Source organism: Lolium perenne, chromosome 1 (assembly GCF_019359855.2).
Source record: "Lolium perenne isolate Kyuss_39 chromosome 1, Kyuss_2.0, whole genome shotgun sequence".
Taxonomy (NCBI): Eukaryota; Viridiplantae; Streptophyta; class Magnoliopsida; order Poales; family Poaceae; genus Lolium; species Lolium perenne.
In genome coordinates this window covers 262,632,970-262,649,311 of record NC_067244.2, presented here as the reverse complement: position 1 = coordinate 262,649,311, position 16,342 = coordinate 262,632,970, and the positions used below count along the sequence as shown (strand labels likewise).

General features: G+C 41.9%; 1 long non-coding RNA gene and 1 pseudogene across 1 annotated transcript; one reads left to right on the top strand and one right to left on the bottom strand.

Moving 5' to 3' along the window:
- Nucleotides 1-5,214: 5,214 nt before the first annotated feature.
- On the bottom strand, nt 5,215-9,092 carry LOC127327796 (uncharacterized; annotated as a pseudogene).
- Nucleotides 9,093-11,992: 2,900 nt separating this feature from the next.
- Nucleotides 11,993-14,748, top strand: LOC127327797 (uncharacterized). The gene is made up of 3 exons (XR_007868737.2): nt 11,993-12,619; nt 13,096-13,244; nt 14,623-14,748. It is a non-coding gene; the product is annotated as an uncharacterized lncRNA (long non-coding RNA).
- Nucleotides 14,749-16,342: the final 1,594 nt, after the last annotated feature.

Sequence of the window (16,342 nt, the reverse complement as noted above, 5' to 3'; positions counted from 1 at the left end):
TCGCACTCTCGACTGGAGCGAAGATCGTTACTGCTTCTATATTGTTGATGAAGAGAGGATGCATGGGTACATTAAGGTAGTAAGCTTCATTAAGTTCCTTCATAGATCTGAAAGTATTTCATTGTCATCCACACTAACACTTGTTCCTTTTGGATTGCAGCGCTACCCGAGGCATGTCGAGTACGTTGGGACCCTGATCATGAACTATCCTCAGATGAAGACGATCTTCACACCCCGGTTTGTATGCAAGGCACAACTGTTCCAACCTAAGCTGCTGGTCATGGCAATCAACTACATTGCAGATAACGAAGAAGAGTATGCCGAGTACCATCAACTACAGCCATCGGAGAGGGCGACCTAGCTTAGAACTTGGCTACACAATCAATTTGCTGCTTAGTGCTTCTGCTTTGTTCTTCATCATCCTCTCGATAATGGGCATCCGCTGATGAGATCATGTATATTTTGGGAGGTGCTCTCGTATCTCTCCATTAGCTAGGACTTGCTTGAACTTGATCCCCGGTTTGTAATGTTGAACTTGTTCGAGGTGGTATATACTAACCCCTAGTGTGATGAACCTGTGATGCACACGAAGTATAGTTGCTTTGCTCTTGATGTATCGCCCAACAGGGGAACTACTAACTGTGTATTACCAGCAACTTTTCATGAACTGAATGTAGCTGAATGTGTTGTTATTCGGTACCAGTACTAGGTAGTCTCACCTCTCTAAGGGAAGGGGTTACCGCAAATGCTCATGTCTGCAACCAAACAAGGTGTGTGTTGCACGACCAGGACAAAAAAAAACGTCAGGCACCCAAACAATGGAGGCTGACTTTCCTCTCCAGTGCAGAAATGCCACGTGGGCAACCCAACGATACGCCTTTTATAGTACATGGCCCATTCGCAACGCACAGACACTCTCATCTCACTAGCGCAGTCATGCAAGAATTCAGCCCAGGCTACCAAATAGGTCCTTATTGAATACATATGCGACGGGGAAGAATTGTTGAGGGCATATTGCACCTGTTGAATATTCAAGTACATGCTTAGCAACGTCCTCGACAATGGTGATTCGTACTCTTGGCTCTCCATCAACGTCGACAAGACTGATCATTTGTTATTTCCCTAACATACTGGTATTGGTACTCTTGCCGATGTTGATTGACAACTTTAATGGTTGCGCGCGTGCACGCAACCTTGGCATTGCGGCTCAAATTAAAATTATGGGAGAACCTTCGTTAATATTTGCAGGTCTATAGTTTGTTATCTATCTTTGACTGCCTTAAGAAAAATACAAGATTGTCTCTTTAAAGAAGAAAGAATTTGACGACCTTGAAGATTTGCTAGTATCTTTTATGCTTTATTTTGTAATGGTTTTGAACATTGTACCATGTACTATTTATTATTATAAATATATGTGGTATTGATTGTTAAAAAAAATACACGCTTAGCAAGCTACTCCCTCTGTCCACAAATAAGCGTACATGCGGGTTTTCCAAGATAAATTATGAAATGGATTGAAAATACAGTGGGAACATGCATCGCTCCTCTTTAATTCTTTCACCTCCAATAAGCCAAGTGAATACAGAAAACAAGAAGAACATACGCTTGATATTATTGGGTTTGATTTCCGTGCAATGAGAGAGAAGTAATTAAACTGCATTGGGAAGATAGGAGTACATTTTTTTGTGGACAAAGTTTTGAGCTAGATATCCACTTATTTGTGGACGAAGGGAGTAGACGAAAAGAATCTTCCACTTTGCATTGATTACCCGTGATAGAAAATTGTAGGGACAATGCGAACATAATCAGGTCATCACTTTTGTGCTAGGTCGGCATTTGACGCACGGCCGAAGGCGGAGCATGAGGTGAAACGTCGCCTCCTTGGTTATGCCATAGGACCACAGGGTGCGACCATCCTGCACTTGGGACTAGGAGTACCTTCATTTCAAGAAATAATGTGCATGCGTATTTTAAGACGAATTTTAACCATAAAAATTGAGCAACAAAATCTTAATTATATTATATATAATTAGTATTGTTGGATTTTTATTGAAAAACACTTTCTAATAATGCTATTCATACAAAAAAAAATTATATATTTAAATTAATTCTTGATCAAATAAAAACACGTAAAACGAGAATGCCTTATTCCGTGAATCCGAGGGAGTAGGAGTTATTTCAAAATTTTCTATGCAACATGAATTCTGAACCTAGAATTTGAAATTTAAATGAGTTTGAAACCAATTTTTGACCAAAAAAATACTATTAGGCTGCACATAATTAAAATTTTAGTTGAGGCTGCACATAACTAAGATTTTAGTTTCTCATATAAATAATGTTTTGATCATATTTGGGTACAATGTGTTTGCAAAGTGATGACAACATTTTCAAGCTATTCACCCTGATGGAATGGAGTTGATAATTTGTAAGGTTTAGGCAGATGTTTTTTTTTTGGTTCTTCACCACTACATGACTGGAACATTTTGGTTTTTGTGTAATTAAAACATCTCACATAGTAAAATACATGCCGTCCATCCTCTAGATGTGGCAAGTCTACATTCGATTCTAATCATTGTCTCTGAATAAGAACTAACGGATATCCTCTCTCAATGCGGACGAGACCAAACTAGTTGAATGCCCGTGCGTTGCTACGGGTTAATTTTAATTTTATACATTTTATTTATGGCTCGTGGTGTGAAAAATAGTTTCTTTATGGGACAAAATGACATACTCTCTGTCGCATTAAAGATGTCTTATATTTATCTAAATTTGAATGTCTACCTATATCTAAATTTAAACTAATATATGACATCATCTTTTACTTTCCATAAGAATGTTTATTCTCGAAAAAAATGACATCATCTTTTACTTGACATAAGACTATTTATTCAAAATATTGGTCATTGTGAATTGGAATGATATAAATGTTTTATACATGGAACCCAAAAGATTGAATAGTCCATGCCTCTTGTCTCAGAAAGGGAAGTTAAAGTACAATTAAGCTTCTTCTCAATGGCACGCCAAGAGCATGCCATAATTTTATAGAAGGCGGAAATATTTTTAAGAGATTGATAATTTGTCGCGAACAACAACCGCCGCAATGAGATCCGATCAGTAGGTCAGTATTTACTTTAAAAAAACAATATACAACAGAAACAGAGGTTCCACCTTCAAAGTTTAACACATACCATCAATTTCTGCAGCAACAAAAATGCACCATATGAAGAGACCAGAAATAGAACGGGACATAATACACAACCACATATATCGATTGTACATGTATAACGAAAAAAGCCGATATAGGCTTCATTTTGAAAACTCAGACAAAAAGGCAACAACTTATAGCCATTTTCGAGATGAGCTAAGGCGACTCACAACCCAGCTTCTTTTCAACAGAGTGTTGTTTTTCGAGAGGAGGGAGCATGAAAACGTTGTTGATTAAAAGTAATGGTTTTGCTAATTTTGTGTCATTGCGCAGAACCATCGATCTGACGTTAAGAACCTTGCAAAAAATCAATTTCATACTGAAAATAAAACCGTACGTGCTAAAACCACCTTGAAGCACTTGACCGAGAGTATAAATTTAAATTTCTAGAGCATGTAATCCGATTGATATAGAAGCATGACAACACTGGTTTGATGGCTTTTATGCGAGCTTCACGGTCAACGGACCAACTTCTTTTTTTCTCTTAACCATGGTGGTGATAGCCCTACATACCTACATGCTGCATCCATACATAGCTCGTTTCTAGGCAAGATTGGAAAATTGCCACGTCGAACAAGAATTCTTTCTGTGCATGGGCGAGTGTGGTATGCCTCTCTAATGAACACGTACCCAATGGGAAATACGTGTATGTTTTCCTGTCATAAACAACTTCCAGTCCGGTTAGGATCTAGCTTGGTCGGTTTCCATATGAGCTACCTCGAAATTTAGCTCTGTTCCGTTTCTTGTGTGCCATAAGCAGCACGTCTGACCGTCCGGAGTCGTTACCTATTGGATATAAGCCTGACCTGACCCTCTGTCCCACCGGAAAGAAACGAAAATCAAAGAGATCGTTTAGATGGGCAACGTGGGCTTCTATGGAATTTCAAGTAGGCCCGGCCGTGACGGAAATTATTTGGCCTGATTGTGACACCAGGCAGTCACCTATTCCAATTTAATAGTAAAAATGTGGAGACATTCCTTTTGTGTACTACTATACTCAGCAAAATTAACAACATAATTATATAATTAAACTAATATAAAAATCTAACATAACAAGGTTTCCTTCTATAATTGTAAATAAACTTTTTGTATTTTGCAACAGAAATCATATTAGGTTTACATTGGTTCTTAAAGACATGTTTTGTTAAACGAATTTGACCGTATCTATGAAAAAGAATGAAAAATCACATGCCTTCAACGTTTCATTTGTGCCATTCAGATGAGCTGAAGTGTTTATATGTTTCAGCGTGCATTTTAGATCAACGAGATTTAGAGCGTATGTTCCTAACAAATATCTTGATGTAGATTTCTCGTCTGCATATAAGTGCAATCAATAAAACAGAAGTTCTAGATCCTAAGAAGTGCCCATAGAGAGTTCGTCCTCACGTCATTGGCATTATTGTGGCATGAAGCTCTGATAGCATAGTAGTATATGACTGCAGTAAGAGGTAGACGAGGTTGCGGGTTTGAAACCCAGCTCCACTCCGTCAATGTAGCCCAAGACCTCGACCATCCCCACGCTTCCACCATAGATAGCGGACGGTGGGGGTTGGCATTAGATGTTGAACGCCGCCTAATATCCAGTTGGGTAACTCAGACTCATGTAAAGAGCATCTAGTTGCGTCCTCCAAATGACATCCGACAAAAAATCACGTTTTAAAAATAGATTTTAAGTTTACATTTTAAAAATAGGTTTTAACTTTTAAGTGACAACATTGTTTGAGTGGGTGCTTATAAAGCACAATAAAATGGTAACGGTGAAAGATTTGAATCCGAGAGGCCGGTAAGGGAAGGACAATAGATACCAAATAGATACATGTAGTTTGAGTTACCTGAATAGGCTGTGTTGTTAAAATAAAAAATATTCACGTGCGTGCATTATGCGCGGCGGCGGGAAAAGAAATTTCTAGGGCCAAGCTGCACTTGAAGATTCAAGTATAAATGTTTAGCAAGAAAACAGATGTTCAACTTTATATTGATTATTACAAGTTTGATAGAAAATTGTAGGGGCACAGTGCGAACATAACCAGGCCAGCACTTTTGGGCTAGGTCTGCACCGGGCATTTGACACATGACCGGAGGCGAAGGCAGAGGTGAATTGTCGACTCCTTAGTGATGCCATAGTCCTTCAAGGTGCGACCGTCCTCCATCTGACCCCCGCCAAAAATAAGCCTCTGCTCGCTCACGGGGGCATCCTCGACGTCCTGGATCATGGACTTGACGCTCTCGACGGTGTCCAGCTCCTAAACACGAAGGGTCCTGGTCTTGCCGGTCAGCCCCTTGACGAAGATAACCATCTTCGTTCTCTTGGGGCAGCGCAGATCGAGGTCAAGACTGGACTCGTCCTGAATGCCGTAATCGGCCAAAGTGCACCTATCGTCCAACTCCTTCCCGCCGAAGAGAAGGCGCTCCTGGTCCTGGATCTTCGCCTTGACGACGTTGATGGTGTCTGATGGGTCCACCTTGACGGTGATCGTCTTGCCGGCCAGGGTCTTCACAAAGATCTTCATCTGTTGAAAGAAAGCACGGACATCACACACATCTACAGGGGCTATAAAAATAGAGCAGAGTCGAGGATCTTCATCCATCGGCCACACACCTCTACCTAGGTTATAAAAATATCGGACGACACATCTACTTAACGGCAGCAATTGTCGATTAGAAAACTCGAGTAAGTGGATACGAACAACCTCGATTCCAAGTGCTCTGGATTCTGGTTCTAGTATGTAGTATACGCGTAAGGACGTTCTAAAGATGGGATCAACAATGACACTACGAAGGGAGAGAATAAGATCAGGCAGCTCGCGTACCTCACCTTGAACTCGATGACGGGGAAGGAGAAGCTCGAGATCGATCCATACGTGCTAACTGGGGGATGTGTTTATATGTATCGCCACGAGCCCACAACTAATTTGGTTCCTTCCAAAGCACGGCGCGCAAGCCGTTTTGCCTCCTGAATCGGCGGCTCGGCGCAGAGTTACCGGGACTCTGTTTTCCCAATCTTCCTCCTGAATTTCTATCTTGTTGCTTCTAACAAATTCTCCGCGACATGGCTGGCGAGGAATCGGCTCGGATCGGACGCACTGAGGTCAGCTCCATGTACAGGGTAATCAGCGCCAGACTCTTCGATTAAAATCTGTCACGTATATCTAGCCGATCGATCGATTGGGGCTGCTAATACCTGATGAGCTGACGTGCAAAACTATACGTATAGATACGTGCATGTACCGGCTCCATCAGTTTGCTCTCTGTTGGTGGACCTCTCCGGCCGGTCGCCCCGTACGTACGTACATGTACACGTGACGAGGTAGTTTACGTGTATCTTAGGCCCCTTTCAGACTATTGAGGCTACATAATCGTACATATTATACTATATATGTATCCAGCTGTATTTGTATTTGAAGTTTGCTAGTATTTAAGCTGTGGAACTCTGCAATTTTCGTGCCGCAAACCCATTGAACAAATTGCCCCCTCACCAAGGTAAGTTTGAGCGCGAAGCTGATGGAACTTGGCTTGGTGAATATTTAATTATCGTGTGCGGAGAGGAGTTTGAAGATTCCAACCGGCCTAGATTGCATCTGGTCGTATTGTCGGTTGCGTCTTGCCGCGGTTCCGCTTATATAACGCCCTGCCCTCTGTGTCTTCTTCTCCACGAGCTACCTGCCCAATCGTCTGATCCTTGCTCCAGCTTTGGAGATCAGGTAAAACCGATCTTTTCAACCCCGAAGGCGGAGGATTTATCATCTGGAAGCACCAGTGCTGCCGCCAGTTTCGCCAAGGCGTCTGCAGGCGCATTTCTGCTTCGTGGCACATAGAGAACTTCAACCTGGAGAAATTTCCCCATGAGATTCCGGGCCGCATTGTAGTACGACACCAGTTTAGGCTTGCGTACCTCATAAATGCCGTTGACCTGCCTGACGATGAGCTGGGAATCTCCATAGGCCCGTAAAGAACAGACATCCATGGAGAGAGCCAGGAGGAGGCCGAAGATGAGTGTCTCGTACTCCGCCTCGTTGTTGGAGCACTCCTCCTTGAGAAGGGAGAAGGAGTGATACATCACCTCCCCTCGTGGAGTCTTGAACACCAGTCCTGCGCCGGCTCTTCGTCTTGGGGTTTCGTCTGAATTGGCCTCCGTACGGGAAGCACCGTCGAAGTAGAGCTCCCATGGACCTTCGAGCTCAGCGGTGAACACCTCCTCATCAGGAAGGTTGGTGATGAGCGGGGAGTCCTCCGGGATGGGGTGCGCTGCAAGGAAATCTGCCAAGGCACAACTGTTCCAACCTAAGCTGCTGGTCAGGGCAATCAACTACATTGCAGATAACAGATAACGAAGAAGAGTATGCCGAGTACCGTCAACTGTAGCCATCGGAGAGGGCGACTTAGCTTAGGAACTGGCTACACAATCAATTTGTTGCTTAGTGCTTCTGCTTTGTTCTTCATCATCCTCTCGATAATGGGCATCCACTGATGAGATCATGTATATTTTGGGAGGTGCTCTCGTATCTCTCCATTAGCTAGGACTTGCTTGAACTTGATCCCCGGTTTGTAATTATGAACTTGTTCGAGGTGGTATATACTAACCCCTAGTGTGATGAACCTGTGATGCACACGAAGTATAGTTGCTTTGCTCTTGATGTATCGCCCAGCAGGCTGTGTATTACCAGCAACTTTTCATGAACTGAATGTAGCTGAATGTGTTGTTATTCGGTACCAGTACTAGGTAGTCTCACCACTCTAAGAGAAGGGGTTACCGCAAATGCTCATGTCTGCAACCAAACAAGGTGTGTGTTGCACGACCAGGACAAAAAAAAACGTCAGGCACCCAAACAATGGAGGCTGACTTTCCTCTCCAGTGCAGAAATGCCACGTGGGCAACCCAACGATACGCCTTTTATAGTCCATGGCCCATTCGGAACGCACATACACTCTCATCTCACTAGCGCAGTCATGCAAGAATTCAGCCCAGGCTATCAAAAAGGTCCTTATTGAATACATATGCGACGGGGAAGATTTGTTGAGGGCATATTGCACCTGTTGAATATTCAAGTACATGCTTAGCAACGTCCTCGACAATGGTGATTCGTACTCTTGGCTCTCCATCAACGTCGACAAGACTGATCATTTGTTATTTCCCTGACATACTGGTATTGGTACTCTTGCGGATGCTGATTGACAATTTTAATGGTTGCGCGCGTGCACGCAGCCTTGGCATTGCGGCTCAAATTAAAATTATGGGAAAACCTTCGTTGATATTTACAGGTCTATAGTTTGTTATCTATCTTTGACTGCCTTAAGAAAAATACAAGATTGTGTCTTGAAAGAAGAAAGAGTTTGACGACCTTGAAGATTTGCTAGTATCTTTTATGCTTTATTTTGTAATGGTTTTGAACATTGTACCATGTACTATTTATTATTATAAATAGATGTGGTATTGATTGTTAAAAAAAATACACGCTTAGCAAGCTACTCCCTCTGTCCACAAATAAGCGTACAAGCGGGTTTTCCAAGATAAATTATGAAATGGATTGAAAATACAGTGGGAACATGCATCTCTCCTCTTTAATTCTTTCACCTCCAATAAGCCAAGTGAATACAGAAAACAAGAAGAACATGCGCTTGATATTATTGGGTTTGATTTCCGTGCAATGAAAGAGAAGTAATTAAACTGCATTGGGAAGATAGGAGTACACTTTTTTGTGGATAAAGTTTTGAGCTAGATATCCACTTATTTGTGGACGGAGGTAGACGAAAAGAATCCTCCACTTTGCATTGATTACTCGTGATAGAAAATTGTAGGGGCACAATGCGAACATAATCAGGTCATCACTTTTGTGCTAGGTTGGCATTTGACGCACGGCCGAAGGCGGGGCATGAGGTGAAACGTCGCCTCCTTGGTTATGCCATAGGACCTCAGGGTGCGACCATCCTGCACTTGGTACTAGGAGTACCTTCATTTCAAGAAATAAAGTGCATGCGTATTTTAAGATGAATTTTAACCATAAAAATTGAGCAACAAAATCTTAATTATATTATATATAATTAGTATTGTTGGATTTTTATTGAAAAACACTTTCTAATAATGCTATTCATACAAACAATTTTATATATTTAAATTAATTCTTGGTCAAATAAAAACACGTAAAACAAGAATGCCTTATTCCGTGAATCCGAGGGAGTAGGAGTTATTTGAACATTTTCTATGCAACATGAATTCTGAACCCAGAATTTGAAATTTAAATGAGTTTGAAACCAATTTTTGACCTAAAAAAAACTATTAGGCTGCACATAATTAAAATTTTAGTTGAGGCTGCACATAACTAAGATTTTAGTTTCTCATATAAATAATGTTTTGATCATATTTGGGTACAATGTGTTTGCAAAGTGATGACAACATTTTCAAGCTATTCACCCTGATGGAATGGAGTTGATAATTTGTAAGGTTTAGGCAGATGTTTTTTTTTGTTCTTCACCACTACATGACTAGAACATTTTGGTTTTTGTGTAATTAAAACATCTGACATAGTAAAATACATGCCGTCCATCCTCTAGATGTGGCAAGTCTACATTCGATTCTAATCATTGTCTCTGAATAAGAACTAACGGATATCCTCTCTCAATGCGGACGAGACCAAATGTGGAGACATTCCTTTTGTGTACTACTATACTCAGCAAAATTAACAACATAATTATATAATTAAACTAATATAAAAATCTAACATAACAAGGTTTCCTTCTATAATTGTAAATAAACTTTTTGTATTTTGCAACAGAAATCATATTAGGTTTACATTGGTTTTTAAAGACATGTTTTGTTAAACGAATTTGACCGCATCTATGAAAAAGAATGAAAAATCACATGCCTTCAACGTTTCATTTGTGCCATTCAGATGAGCTGAAGTGTTTATATGTTTCAGCGTGCATTTTAGATCAACGAGATTTAGAGCGTACATATGTTCCTAATAAATATCTTGATGTAGATTTCTCGTGTGCATATAAGTGCAATCAATAAACAGAAGTTATAGATCTTAAGAAGTGCCCATAGAGAGTTCGTCCTCACGTCATTGGCATTATTGTGGCATGAAGCTCTGATAGCATAGTAGTATATGACTGCAGTAAGAGGTAGACGAGGTTATGGGTTTGAAACCCAGCTCCACTTCGTCAATGTAGCCCAAGACCTTGACCATCCGCACGCTTCCACCATAGATAGCGGATGGTGGGGGTCGGCATTAGATGTTGAACGCCGCCTAATTAATGTCCAGGTGGGTAACTCGGACTCATGTAAAGAGCATCTAGTCGCGTCCCCCAAACGACATCCGACAAAAAAAATTACGTTTTAAAAATAGATTTTAAGTTTACATTTTAAAAATAGGTTTTAAGTTTTAACTGACAACATTGTATGAGTGGGGTGCTTATAAAACACAATAAAATGGTAACGGTGAAAGAGTTGAATCCAAGAGGCCGCTGGGGCAGGATAATAGATACCGAAAGGAATGATCGGGATCATGACATGTAGTTTGAGTTACCTAAATAGACGGTGTTGTTAAAATAAAAAAATATTCAAGTGCGTGCATTATGCGCGGCGACCTGAAAAGAAATTTTGAGGATCAAGCTGCACGTGTTGAAGATTCAAGTATAAATGTTTAGCAAGAAAAAAAGATGTTCAACTTTATATTGATTACTAGTACAAATGCCTGTGCCTTGCCACGGGTCCTCAAATTTAATTTCTCAATGCAGATATGTAATTAGGAACTCGGTATGAAAATTTAAATCAAATCAGGGGATATTATAATGTACTACAATATGATAATACTGAGCGTAATAACAAGATAGCATTGTTGTGCATCTTCGTGGCTTCAAGTTCTAGGTCTTCTTGTTACTCTTCTGCGGTAAGTCCCACACATGTGTTCTGGTCCATCAGACAACTCAACAACCTCTACTTTTGGATGTATTATTGTCTCACAAAATGTGGGTGCTGCAAACACATGTATAATTGAAAGAATACTTCTTTTTCTGATTAGTCCAAACAACACTTTGATATTCATAAATATCCGAAGAAATCCTGGATGGTAGCCTTCTGTGTCAAACATACAAAAAGGGTTTAGCAAATCTTCAATTATGGTTGTGGTAAAAAAAACTCCATTGGCAGGTCGGTGGTGCGGATGCTAAATTTTTTAGGTGAGCGGCGCTGACGAACGAATTCGTGGGTGCGGCGTAGAGGGATTTGGGGGCACACCTCTCGTCCATGCTTGACGATGAGTATTGGTGGTACCGACGCTGTTGTTGAAGGTTGATAAGGGAGGAGAGATGGGAGTAATAGGTACCCGTGCATTGCTACCTCTGTTTTCAATTTTTTGACAAATTTTCGGTATCTTCTAACAACATCGCGTTGGTGTCTGGGTTAGTGGTTTCTTTCGACGCATCAAGAATATCTATTTCTGTCTCGTTCATGACCTACAAAAACAAACTACATATCGGTTAAGAAATTAAGAAACATGCATAAAAAGAAGGCAACAATGCTGGACACACACACCTCGTTTGATTATGTTAGGCCAGGTAATTTTTATTCACCTCAACTGTTGCTCTATCGAACCCTATTGTCTCCATAATCATCTATTAAAAAATTGAACAAATAAATAAATATCTTTACCGATGAATAAACTCTAAATTTGACTCGATAGACGCATTACTTATGAATTCATTTTTGGTACCCCCCAAATTTGCTAAAATGTACATCTAAAAGAAGGCTCAAGTCCTCTCTCGAGGTCTCACCTGTAAAAGGAAAAAAGTACAACATCCCCTCACGGGGACACGAGCCACTCCCCCTCACTTCCCCGTCTTCCATTTCTCTTGTTCCCAATGTAGTCGGCCCAGCTCCTGATGTTGCCCCCGCCCATTTCTCTCCCAGCTCGATCTGGCCGCCTCCTAGGACTCTATGGTGTGCCACGCCGCCTGATCTCCCTGGCTCCCACGGGCTCGCCCCATCGCCAGTTCCTCGCATGGCATCGGCGGTCGGCCCTCCGCCTGGCGTGAGGAGGGCATGGGACCGGCAGGCGTTGCTGCTAACTGCTGCATGACGCCGGTGGTATACGGCGGCGTGATGATGGCTGCGAGCACAAAGAGGGAGCGGCCGACGATGTGGTCGAGGAGCTGGAATTGGGACGTTGGGTGGAGGAGTTCATCTCCGCGCTCCGGCACCATCTCAGGATTGAATCCTCTCCTCGTTGTCGTCTAGAAGGTTGCTAGGCAGGGGCTCGTGGATCCGAGGGGATTTGTGGTTGCTGATTTGTGCGTTCAGAGCTGGTTAAGCTGAGAAGAAGGGAGGGGCAAAGCCTGCAGGTGATGGAATATATCAAGAACAGAACTACTGATGAGCTTTGAGATCACATGGGAAGTTTGAACCAGCGTACTTGTCCGGTGAGTGCGGAGCCCTTTGGTCTCAATTTTCTTTCCCGTTAGTTTATTTCACATATGTTTGAGTGGAAATCCTAGATTATGCTTAGAAATATCATGTTCAGATCCAATACAGAGATGCAGGATATGCAACAGTTAATATGATCTGTCAGACTACTCATAATTCCCTGAAAGGTATCTTTATTTCCATCTGAAAGCATGAACAAAAAATGGTCATACTTAGGCATCTACTTTCCAACCAATTTAGAGGGGAGACAACCAATATCTCTACTATCTATAAACAAGTTACTCTCTACTATTCCGAAAGCATGAACGAAAGCTGAAAGCATAGTAGAAGTTCTTCATCCGAAAGCATGAACAATGGACAAAAGCATAAACATAAATTCATTAGTTCTTTTTTTGATGCCTTTAAGATAATTGATGATGCTGCAAAGTTATCTATACTATATGTATTCATTGGTTATCTGATTTTGTACCAGAGACCAGTTCAAGACGTACATATAAATACAGATACCATCATTTTCCTTGAGCTGGAGTAACAGGATTTATCTCATCTAAGATTGATGGTTCAATGTCCACACGCAAATCTCACACATCCGAGACATGTTAAATTCAGAGCTCCAGGCAGGTATATATCCATAACTAAATGTGTAAACCTACTTCCTTTTATTCGCACATAGATTCACCTTGAATAACCAAATAGCGAAGCTGAGAAGTGCAAAATAATAAAAAGAACCGTTTTAATTTCCTTAAAATATTTGGTATCAATAAATTAGAGCACAACACCCATTACAAGGGATATATAACAAAAATCTGGAATTCTTGGGATACATAATAATCTTCATGTACCCGTTCCCTCATAGACTGAATTTGTGTGTTGTAGCCCCAAAAGAATAAACCAGTGCTTTGATATATCAGTAACCAATGCCAATAAACCAATTGCAGCTTTCAGAATTTAACGAAAGCAAATTTTGAGCACTCTATGAAAGTAGGTATGTTTATGTTATCACCAGAATTTGACCGGATCAGAGGTGGGCCGCGATTGGAGATGGGCTTGAAGAATATATATATGGAAGAATATGTGAACCGGCCTTGTACACGAAGTTTGGGCTAGTTTGCCCTTGTATCTGTAATATAGTAGGATACGTGTCGATTAGATAGAGTTTGGCCCGTGCCCGGTTGGGATTATTCCCACGTTAGAAAGTCCCCTGGACTATAAATATGTATCTAGGGTTTATGAAATAAACAACAACCAACGTTCAACCAACAAATCAATCTCGGCGCATCGCCAACTCCTTCATCTCGAGGGTTTCTACCGGTAAGCAACATGCTGCCTAGATCGCATCTTGCGATCTAGGCAGCACAAGCTCCACGTTGTTCATGCGTTGCTCGTGCTGAAGCCTTGTTGATGGCGAGCAACGTAGTTATCATAGATGTGTTAGGGTTAGCATAGTTCTTCGCGTAACATGCTATCGTAGTGCAGCCCTTGCATGTCTAGCCGCCCTTACACCTATCTTAGGTGAAGTGCACCCCGCTTGGTCATTATTTAGTAGATCTGATCCGTTACGGTTGCTCCTTGTTCATCAAGGATTAGTTTAATATCTGCAATAGTTAGGCCTTACAAGGGGCTGGAGGATCCAGCGGCACGTAGGGTGTCGTTTGCTAGTCCTAGACAGGACGTTCCGGGGATCAACCTCGTGTTGGTTTTTAGGCCTTGTCTAGGATCGGCTTACGATCACCGTGCGTGGCCGCGAGACCCAATCCTGAGTAGGAGGATCCGATTATGCGGTGAAAACCCCAAATCGTCGTAGATCTCATCAGCTTTATCTTGATCAAGCAGGACCACCATATATTCGTGCACCCCGTACGAATCATGGGTGAATTGATACGTCCAATTTGCATCACTATTTTATATCATAATTTGCTGTTATTCATTGATATATTTCATATTGGGACACAATACTTATGTTATTTCATCTATTTTGCATGTTTCATCATTATTGGAGGATCAAGCACCGGAGCCAGGATTCTGCTGGAAAAAGCACCGTCAGAACGCAATATTTCGGAAGATCAACTGTGGGAGGAAATTATACCAAAAATCCTATTTTTCAAGATAACGGAGGAAGCCAGAAGGAGGGGCCAGGAGGACCCAGGGTGGGCCCACACCCTAGGCGGCGCGGCCCATGCCCCGGCCGCGCCGCCATGTGGTCTGGGGGCCCACGACCCTTTCGCCTCCTTTTCTTCGCAAAACCCTTCGTCCCGAAGACCTAAGCCACAGAGGGTTCCTCACGAAGAGTTACACCGCCTCGCGGGCGGAGAACACCAGAGAGAAAGAGCTCTCCGGCGGGCAGGAATCCGCCGGGGAAATTCCCTCCGGGAGGGGGAAATCGACGCCATCGTCACCGTCATCGAGCTGGACATCATCGCCATCACCATCATCATCATCTCCACCATCATCACCGCCATCTCCTCCGCAGCACCTCGTCACCGCCGTAGCAATTTGGGTTTGATCTTGATTGTTTGATAGGGGAAACTCTCCCGGTATCGATTTCTACTTGTTGTTGATGCTATTGAGTGAAACCATTGAACCAAGTTTATGTTCAGATTGTTATTCATCATCACATCACCTCTGATCATGTTCCGTATGATGTCTCGTGAGTAGTTCGTTTAGTTCTTGAGGACATGGGTGAAGTCTAAATGTTAGTAGTGAACTATGGATGAGTAATATTCAATGGTGTGATATTTAAGTTGTGGTGTTATTCTTCTAGTGGTGTTATGTGAACGTCGACTACATGACACTTCACCATTTATGGGCCTAGGGGAATGCATCTTGTATTCGTTTGCTAATTGCGGGGTTGCCGGAGTGACAGAAACCTGAACCCCCGTTGGTATATCGATGCAGGAGGGATCGCAGGATCTCAGAGTTTAAGGTTGTGGTTAGATTTATTCTTAATTACTTTCTTGTAGTTGCGGATGCTTGCAAGGGGTATAATCACAAGTATGTATTAGTCCTAGGAAGGGCGGTACATTAGCATAGGTTCACCCACACAACACTTATCATAACAATGAAGATTATTTAGCCGTATGTAGCGAAAGCACTAGACTAAAATCCCGTGTGTCCTCGAGAACGTTTGGTAATTATAAGTAAACAAACCGGCTTGTCCTTTGTGCTAAAAAGGATTGGGCCACTCGCTGCAATTATTACTCTCGCACTTTACTTACTCGTACTTTATTCAACTGTTACATCAAAACCCCCGAATACTTGTCTGTGAGCATTTACAAAGTGAATCCTTCATCGAAACTGCTTGTCAACACCTTCTGCTCCTCGTTGGGATCGACATTCTTACTTATCGAAGATACTACGATACACCCCCTATACTTGTGGGTCATCAAGACTATTTTCTGGCGCCGTTGCTGGGGAGTGAAGCGCTATTGGTAAGTGAAATTGGTAAGGAAAACCTTTACTGTTGTGCTGATTTTATTTCTGCCTGCTGCTATAAGTCATTATGGAGAGATCTTCTCTTCAATTTTTATTTGGGAAATCTACTACTACTGCAACGGTAGTGGATGAGGCGCCAGGTGAGGAAGTGATACCATATAAAATACCTACGAAAATTATTGAACGTGTTATGGATAACCGCTATGAAGGGGATGGAACTGTCCATCCCGGTGATCATTTACTGTTTTTGCATGAATTATGCGGGTTATTCAAATGTGCAGGTATTG